Raw genomic sequence first — 10012 nt, 5'->3', positions numbered from 1 at the left:
TAGCTTCCATCATCCCTGATCACTGGTCCTGCTAGCTGGGGATGATGGGAATTGTAGTCCAACAACAGCTGGGGACCGAAGTTTGAGAAATGTTGCCTAACCTGAAGAACCCCTAGCCTCCTTTTCCAGCCTACACAGAACCCCATTTGCGGCATTAACTGTCCAACACACCCTGATAAAGACAATTAAGATGCACAATTTGCACCAGAATCAGGAACCTCTCACTACGAGATGTTACTTTTTAAGTACAGGATTTCAGTTCCTCCCCCCTCACCCCAATAGCTCTCATCATTCCTTAGTTTGAAAAGCACTCAGGAGAGAGAGAGAGAGAGATGCATCATTGGCCTAGCAAGAGAAGGAGAAGATCTGAAATGTGAGCACTCCCTCCCATCCTATATCATGCCATCTGCAAAGTTGGCAGAATTCAATTTCCCTCCCTGTATAATTTCTTGGGTGGGGGGGATGGCACCCCTTGGGCTCTGTGAGGATGACCGATTTCTCAAGTGCCATGCCAGAGCAGGTAAAGCCCTTTTTGGTGGCTAAAATGAAACCAAATCATGCCACACAGCTGAGAGGGTGGGGTTGGGGAAAGAAGCGAAATCAGTAGTATTCAAGCACGGCAAACAGAAGGGAAAAGCAGCACCCAATGATACCCACCCAATAACCCCCAGGACCTTCAAGCCATCACCCTGCTTATTTGGAGTCTCAATAAAGCAAGCATCACTGCCCAAAGTGTTTGCTGTTCCACGCAGTGCCAGAGGCCTCTTCCGGCCATCAATTGCCTGTTTGGCTCTATCTTGTAAATATATTTAAATTGTCAGTAAATCAAACAGAGGGTGGGGCAGGGATTGTTATGTATAAGACTACTGTGTCATGCTGCCTGTTTATAAAGCTAAGCAAAGCTGTGGCTCAATGGACTTTTAATAACTCCCTCCCTGCAAAAAAAGTGCAAGTATAATCAAAGTCTGGTAAGATCTTTGCCCAAAGTTCCATTCCTAAGGGAAACGGAGGAAAAAATGTTTGCCAGTTGCCAAGAGACAGAGAGGATGCGTTTACTCATAAGTAAATACAAATATAGTGTTAATCCTGTTAAGAATTACAGTCTTAAATGAAAAAAATAGTTTCACATTGAAAAATCTCTTGAAAGTCTTTTAGAAATTGATGCAAGGGCTTCTATGATGCGTGTCAGATGTATAATGAGACAACTGGAGACCAGGGAGACCAGGACAGGGCCCCGTTTCGGCGTAGATGCCTTCCTCAGCTTGTTGAAACTTCTGGCCAGAGTTCTTAATTATATTTATTTCAGTGTATTTTGTAATAAGAACTCCAACTTTATTTACGATTATTTAAGAGACAGAGAGGAGCCATATTTTAGCATTGCATCTTATTATTATTATTATTATTATTATTATTATTAGCAAACCTGGTGGCCTCCAGATCTCTGTGGACTACATATCCCATGAGCCCCAGCCAGCACGGCCAAATTATTTATTTATTTCCAGCACTTTTTCACCCCACTGTATAGCCAAAGCTGCTCTCCGAGAAGCTTACAAGCAATGAAAACAAGACTGTCCCTAACCTCAGGCTTACTATCTTAAAAACGCAACACTCCAGGGAAAAGGGACAGGGAAGATAGGGTGATCTTTGCCTCGTGAAGCTGGAAATTCTTGGGTTCCATTTCCTGCCCCCCCTCCCTCAAACAGCACCATGGAGGTGATCACTGGTTTGCAGGACTAAAACGCATCTCCAATGATGTGCTCAAGCCAGGAAATTACCTGGCACAGGTGTGGGGGGGATCTGTGTCTGCTCCTATTACTTCACTGGCACTTGAGGCTGAAGAGCAGCAGGAAACCACTTTAGTTCAACCTGGTACCTGGGGAGAAGATCCTGGGAGAGGCTGTCACTGTGTTTTCCTTGGCAATCCTCCTGCACTTTTAACTTCAGACAGGATGCAGAGATTCAGTAAGCAAAGGGGGCTGTCAGAACTCCCTCATGTGAAGGGTTTTTTATTGTCTTTTGGTTTTGCCTGCTGTGCTGCAGCAGCTACAATAGGAAGTTGATGTTTGATATGGAAGAATCAGACGAAAAGGTTGACGCCTCTACCGGAGCCACCATTCATTCCCTCAATTGGTGCCCATCAACTGTGCTGCTTGGGGGGGGCACTGCTGAGGGCATCTCATGTCCCAGAGGTGCCCTTCATTTAGGTGGGATTCCTGCATTGCAGGGGGGTTGGACTAGATTACCCTTGGGGTCTCTTCCAACTCTAAAATTCTATGATGCTACTAGAAATCAGGCTTCTAGTGTTGCTGCTTCAGCCCTCTGGAATCAGTTCCCAGCCGAAATTAAGCGGAGCGCCCATGAAGAGAAGTTCTCTGTGTGGGGAACCTTTGACCCTCCAGATGTTGCTGAACTGCAGCTCCCATTATCCCTACTTGCCGGGCCTGATGGGCGTTGTAGTTCAGCAACATCTGGAGGGCCAAAGGTTCTCCACACCTGACCCAAAACACCTATGAGCCTCGTGACTTCCTCCCATCCCCTACATGGGTCCCAATAACAGGATTTAAAACTACATATCAGTACATTCTCCACAATTTTCATTCAGAGAATCTCACAAAATAGTTACACAAACTGTTTGCATGTAAATTTTTAATGATGAAAATAAAATATTTCAACAAACACCTATGAGCCACCCAGAAGATGCACACACCCTCCAAAAATAACCCTTCCAAGAAGAACAGATGATATTTTTCCAAGTTCATTTCTATATTATTCAAGTTAATTTCTTTAATATTCATATTTATAGCCAACCCTCTCTACAAAGGCTCTGGGTGGAAAGTTGGTTCCACAAGAATTTCTTTTTACTTTTATCTCCTGCCAGCAAAGGGTTAAAGAACGGCAGCCCCTGATTGGCTGTGGTTCCAGGAGGAAGAGTTTAAAAGCAGCAGCTGGCATTATCCATCCATCCATCTTCCCATTTTTGTCCCACCTGTCTCCGAATACGGGACCCACATCCCCAGGTCCATCCCTGTCTCTGGGCTGCTGTTAGAGAGGGATCCATTGGGGAGCCTAGGTCCCAGGTCTTGCTCCTCCTCAGGGGCTTCCTTCAGGTCTTGCATAATGTTCCAGTCCTGAGATGGTTCTTCTATTTTAACTGTTACAAAGAAACAAGGGGTGGGTGGGAACCAAGGTCAAAGTGGAGCCAATCCTCATATTTTCTCTCCCCCCACCTCCCACCCTGCCTGAGAATTTCCTGCACTCCAAGGCAAACCATATTCAGATCAATTCCTTTGGGAGGAACAGAATCCAAACATACATTCACACACATATTCTCATGAGGAAGCTGGTAAAATGTGGGCTGAACGAGGTAACTGTTAGGTGGGTTTGTAGCTTATTAATGGTTCCATGTCATCCTGGAAAAAGTGACAAGTGGGGTGCCGCAGGGTTCTGTCCTGGGCAAGTTGTTTTTTAACGTCTTTATAAATGACTTGGATGAAGGAATTGAAGGGATGCTCATCAAATTTGCAGATGACACCAAACTGGGAGGGGTAGCTAATGCCACAGAAGACAGAATCAGAATTCAAAATGATGTTAACAGATTGGAGAACTGGGCCCAAACTAACAGAATGAATTTCAGTAGGGACAAATGTAAAGTTCTTCACCTAGGCAGGAAGAACCAGATGCACAAATATAGGATGGGGGACACCTAGAAAAGGATCTAGGAGCCTTGGTGGACCACAAGCTTAACATGAGTCAACAGTGTGATGCAGCAGTAGTAGCAGCAGCAGCAGCAAAAAGAAAACTAATGTTATTTTAGGCTGTATCAACAGAGGTCTAGTGCCCTGATCCAGGGAAGTCATAGTCCCTCTCTGTTCTGCCTTGGCCAGACCACAGCTGGAGTCATACGTCCAGTTCTGGGCACTACAATTTGAGAAGGATGTTGACAAGCTGGAAGGTGTACAGAGGATGCATGTTTTTTTCAGATAGGCAAAACCCTTGGAGCCAAGCCTCCGCATATGATGCAATCATACTGTACTCCAGAACTGACACCCAATACCCGACTTAAGGGAAGGGGTGCCCCTAAACCTGTGTACCAACTTCAGGCATGACAAAGCTCTCTGCCTGAGCATTTCAACTGTTCTTACAAATTTAACTGATGTTTTTAAAGAACCGTTACCAAGCTTAAAGTGTTGTCTTGCAGGACAAATGCATGTACAGATGCGAAGTCTTGCATGCATTCACACAGCATTGAAACAGACTTGGAAAACCTTTTACATGACACATTAAGCTCGCATCCATACTTAGAGCCAAAGCGTTCAGATAATTTATCCACCGTGGCTGCTGCCTGAACTTCACCGTGGTCTCTCCACTGTGGGTGTCTCGTGGCAAGAGCCCCCTGCTGATCCCCCTTCCCCCGTGGTGATCTAGTCTCCTGCCTTTAAGAGACCGGGACACATCCCTGAGATCTGGGAGAGGCTCAGGGAGTGTGGGCTGCTGGCTACTCAAAAACCTGAATGCTGCGTCCAAAAGGTTTCCCCCTCGCCCCGCTCCTTTCCCAGAGAGAACCCACTCTAAATCAGCACTAAATCAGAGTGGACATCAACCCAGAGAAAACCCAGATTGCTGTTTGCCCCGACTGAGCACTAAAGAGCAGTTTTCCCCGGGTGTAAAAAGAAGCACAAGTGTGGATAAACCCAGAGTTAACCACATTAGAGCTATGAGCCCATTTAACATCGCCCCCTTTTGCCAGGCACTGGATTTGGCCACAGGAAACGTGTACTTGACGTAAACAAACCCCGCGGCTTACACACTGCAAAGATGTTCCTGTCCTCCGCCTCTGACCATCTCCTTTTCCTGCCTCCTTCAGTCTGGAAGGTGGAAGCGTGACCTGAGGGAGCAACCGGAGGGCTGGATCCACCTCGTGCTGCAGCATTTTCCGGGCTAGGGGCAGGCAGCTCCTCATCCACTGCATCAATTTTAACTGTGCACAGAAATAAGGAATTGGGGCATCTCAGACTACCAGTACCGCCCCCAAAAAACCACCAAGGTGAAATCGGGTCCCTAACTCCCCGAAGGTTTGAGACCCATCAGCTACCCTCACCTGATTTAACTGGCCAGTCGAAGCCATTCTCTGGGTGAGGTATTGTTTATTTGCTAATTAGTCATTTTCGTTTATTATTTGAGTATTGATAATGTTGTTCACTCCTATTTATATGGATGGGATGCTTTTTCCACCCTATGGATGTTACACTATACGATTTCCCCCATTCCTCCGCCCCCATGGTACTATGGCTGCTGAGACCACATAACACAGGTCCTGAAAAACCTACATTGGCTCCCAGTACATTTCCGAGCACAGTTCAAAGAGTTGGTGCTGACCTTTCAAGCCCTAAACGGCATTGGCATCTCCAAGGAGCATCTCCACCCCCATCACTCAGCCCAGACACGGATGTTCAGCTCCAAGGGCCTTCTGGTGGTTCCCTCACTGCAAGAAGTGATGTTACAGGGAACCCGGCAGAGGGCCTTCTCGGTAGCCTACTGGCGCCCGCCCTGTGGAACGCCCTCCCATCACAGTGTCAAGGAAATAAAGAACCATCTGACTTTCAAAAGACACCTGAAGGCAGTCCTGTTTAGAGAAGATATTAATATTTGATGTTTTATCATGTTTTTAATATTCTGTTGGTAGCCGTCCAGAGTGGCTGGGGAGGCCCAGCCAGATGGGTGGGATATAAATAAATTGTTATTGTTGTTGTTGTTGTTGTTGTTGTTGTATATTTTTCCTTGCTGTAAGTCACTTGGCAAACAACTAATAAGTAATAAAATAAATAAATATCTTTAAAAATATTGTTCCAAAAAAAAGCTCCCTAAAAAGAATCAAGTCTTTTTGTCCTAAGAAAGTCTTTAAAAGAATCCTTCTAAAAAACTTTTTTTAAAAAAATTGTTCAGTAGCACCTTAAAGACCAGCTAAATTTGTTCTGGGTATAAGCTTTCGTGTGTAAGCACAATTCTTCAGATAGAATAATAATAATAATAATAATAATAATAATAATAATAATAATAATAATAATAATAATAATAATAATAATAATAGAATTGTAGAGCTGGAAGGGACCCCCAAGAGCCATCTAGTCCAATCCCTGCAATGCAAAGAAGTCCAAGAAAGGTGCTAGGGTGGACCAGAAGGAACTGCTGGGCATCCTTAAACCGGAGTGTGTTTTTGCACTGTGTTCAGACCTACCTTGGCCAGGGGGAGACCCACAGGTCCCTTTCCTCATCTTCTGCTGCAGGGTTGGCTGCCGGCTGCTGTCACGGTTCCTGCGGAATATGTGAGGGGGGTGGCGGGCGATCAGTTCCTTCAGGCGCTTCAGCACCCCTTTCACGGGCTTCTTATTTACCAACCTTTCTGAACAAGAAGAAGAACAAGCCATGTCGTTGTTTGGGGAAGGGGCACCAAGCCAGGCTGGGAAAGGAAGGTGAAGAAGACTTGGGAATTTCACTGCTATCCAGAGGGGCAGTGCAAACTGGTCAGCCTCTGCACGTCCCAAATGGGGCCCCGCCAGATGTTTTGGACTAGAACTCCCTTCAGTCCCCCCCAAACAGCTGTCTTCAAATATCTGAAAGGCCGTCCCACCATGGAAGATGAAACAATATGGGTTCCTGCTGCTCCAGAGGGCAGGACCTGTTAACCAATGGATTCAAATGAGAAGGACAGGTTGGGAGAGGCTACGGAAAACATATTTGAAATTCACGGCATGTTGTTCACTAAAAGAAAACTACATGAAAATGATGTACCAGAGGTATTTGGCTCCTGTTAAATTAGCAAAAATGTACAGAACGAGTACAAATACTTGCTGTAAATGTAAAGAAAAAGAAGGTACCTTTTATCATATGTAAAATAGTAAAGAAAAAAAATGGGAGATGATGTACAATGAAATGGAAAAAAAGGTTCAAAATAATTTTTGTAAAAAAAAAACAAAAACCAGAAGCTTTCTCATTAGGAATTACAGGTACTGAGTTTCCAAAGGATCAGAAAAGATTGTTCATGTATGCGACAATAGCCGCATGGATGCTACAGGTCCAGAGATGGAAGGAAGAGACAACCCTGACCAGAGAAGAATGGCAAATCAAGATGATGGACTATGGCGAAATGGCAAAATTAACTGGGAAGCTCAGAATTCCACAAGACAATAACTTTTAAAAAGAATGGGAAAAGTTTATAATTTATATACGAGACCACTGCAAGCAGGTTAAAACATTGGCAGGCTTTTAAACACGCTTGTAATGCAAAGGAAACTATGGGCAATTCAGAAGGAAAAATGTTTGGATAAATATTGATATGCAGTTGGAATTATTTTCATTAGGACCCATGGAAGGGATGGGTGGAAGTCAGGAGATTCAGAGTAATTTCAATATTTGGATTTTGAATTGTTGTTTGTTGTAGGGTTATATTTTTTTAAAAAATCAAATGATAAAATTATTAAAAAAACAGAGAAGTAAGGAGATTCTGATTCAATCACAGAAACGACTTTCTGACGGGAAGAGCTCTTCGATGGTGGAATAGGCATCGCAGACTACACGCAAGAGAACAGGTCAGTTCCTTTGTCCCAAACCTCCTCCTTTCCGAACCTTGTGCGAGGCTTGGGTGTGAGCGCTGCGAAACATCTTCTGGGCAGGCTCTCAGATCCTGGGACTCAGGCCCTGCAATATCTCCCCCAGCAGGGCAGCTCGACTCTGGCAGAGGTGGGTGGCCAGGAGCTGCAGCAGCTTCCGCTGAAACAAAAGAAATCAAGAAATGCATTGCATCAGCATTTGACCTGTCCTGCTAGAAGTTCAGGTGTAACTCTTTCCATTAGATGGAAAGAAGATAAAGTCCCTCCCAGAGAAGAATGGCAGATCCATCAATCCAAAATTGATGGATTATGCCGAAATGGCCAAAATGGCTGGAAGAATCAGAAGTCAGGAAGACCAAAATTTCAATAAGGGATAGGGGAAATTTATAACCTATCTTAAAAACCATTGCAAACAGTTAACCGTTAGTAGGATTGGAATATCACTTGCTGTTTAAGGGTGGATTTTGGACACAATGGAGATGTAAAAGATGTGGATTATCATAAAAGATGCAGGAATAAATGGTTAACGGTAGCACCCACAAAGGGGAGGAGGGAAGTCCAGGAGAATCCTTGGAATCTTGTTTCTATGTTGTATGTTTGATAATGTGGCTGTAAAGTTTGAATCTGAAAAACCAAATAAATAAATCTGGGTGCAACTCAGCTTGCTGAAAGGGGTTCGCATGGGGTAACAGGGTTTGTCATTTTAGATGGTGAAACTTAACCGTTGTTCATTTCTTCGGTGAAGGCCCGGGTCTTAAAAATATGTTTCTGGAATGTGAGGAATTCAAATTCGTTATTATTTTTGTGATTGGACAACGTTTACCTTGGCAACTCTACATTTGACAAAGAACCACACATGAAGCATTTTCGGAAAACCAAAGAATTTTACTTGTACCTTCTAGAAATGTCAGGTAATGCTAAATGAATATATATATCCTAGAACTGCAAGTACTTGGCAATCATTTTTAATTATTTCTATGCCATTTTACACACATTATACATACCAAGTAAAACTAAATTGTATTAATTTAAACAAAATATCTGTTTTCTCCAAGTCATGTTACAACTTTTTAGCACCCCTCGTTTTTGGAAGCTGATAAAATTCAACATGCCCTAATGGGTTAACGGAGTGGGGGACCCCCAGCTCCCCTGGAGGTTTTTCTCTATGCTGAAATCTCTCTTATCTCTTTGATGTTTAGAGGGATAAACCTGAGTTTGCCTCTGGCTTTACGATTCCCTGCTCCTCTTCCCATTATTAATCTGGACCTCGAAGGGGGGGGGGGTCCTCTTGGATCTACCTCCTGAGAAGAAAGGGGCAAGGCTGTCTTCTCTGTCTCGCCAACCAGACAGCCAGGACTATAGAACTCTTTTTCCTAACCTTTAATAAACGTAAGAAGGTAAGAGGAGTGTGCTGGGTCCGGCCAATGGCCTTTCTAGTCCAGCATCCTCTTCTCACAGTGGCCAAAGAGATGTCTGCGGTAAACCCTCCAGCAGGACCTGAGCCCAAGAGCTCTCTCCCCTCCCACGGTTTCCAGCAACTGCTAATTCAGAGGCAGAGCAGAGCCATCCTGGCCAGGAGCCCCCAACAGCCCTCTCCTCCTCCATCCATTTGTCTAGCCCTCTTTCAAAGCCATCCAAGTCGCTGGCCATCACCACCTTCTGTGACAGGGAGTTGCACAGTTCAACTTTGTGCTGTGGGAAGGACTTCATTTTATCTCCCCTGAGTCTTCCAACCTTCAGATTCAGAAGGGAGTTGCAGCTTCCTGCGCCAGTGCAGCATTTGGGGGGGGGGGGTCAGGGGACACAGAAGATGTCGTTTCAGGGTTATGCATAATAAAGTAGTCTTTAGTGTAAGAGGACTCTGTCGTTACTCATGAGCAACACTGTGGTGTACCCTGACAATAGGTTTCCGGTCAATATCTTCTGGGTATGCTTCCATCAACTGTTCAACACCTTGCTTAATTTCTTGCTTAGGTGCTGTCAAATTAGCAAAAATGGCAAACAATTGTGCAACATCACTGTTCACAGTACTTCTTTTTAAATTGGCTTCAAGTGCATCTAATAAAGGAATAAAGGATTTTATCCTAAACCTATCTCTTGAAGAAGGTGCATCTAAGGCATCAGGTGTACTTCTGTCATTTCTTTGCTGTTCCCTCACTCTTTGTCTCCTTGTTTTGTAGTTGGCATTTGGCAAGGTGGCTTTTGCTTGTTTCTCAAGCGCATCAAAATAATCTCTAATTTTCCTTTTAAAAAAATCCAGAAGTGAACTGTACAAACTTGCACAAGAACTCAGTTAACAGGTCTGATTTTTGAAAGGCTTTGCTGACCTTGTGAAAATGACCTAGCACATGGGTCCAAAAATGCAGCCTAAACTCCGATTCCAGTTCTTCCATTTTCTGCAAAAG

The sequence above is a fragment of the Lacerta agilis genome, chromosome 17, assembly GCF_009819535.1.
Source record: "Lacerta agilis isolate rLacAgi1 chromosome 17, rLacAgi1.pri, whole genome shotgun sequence".
Taxonomy (NCBI): domain Eukaryota; kingdom Metazoa; phylum Chordata; class Lepidosauria; order Squamata; family Lacertidae; genus Lacerta; species Lacerta agilis.
The sequence above is the reverse complement of the archived record's forward strand: the minus strand, read 5'-3'. Positions refer to the sequence as shown.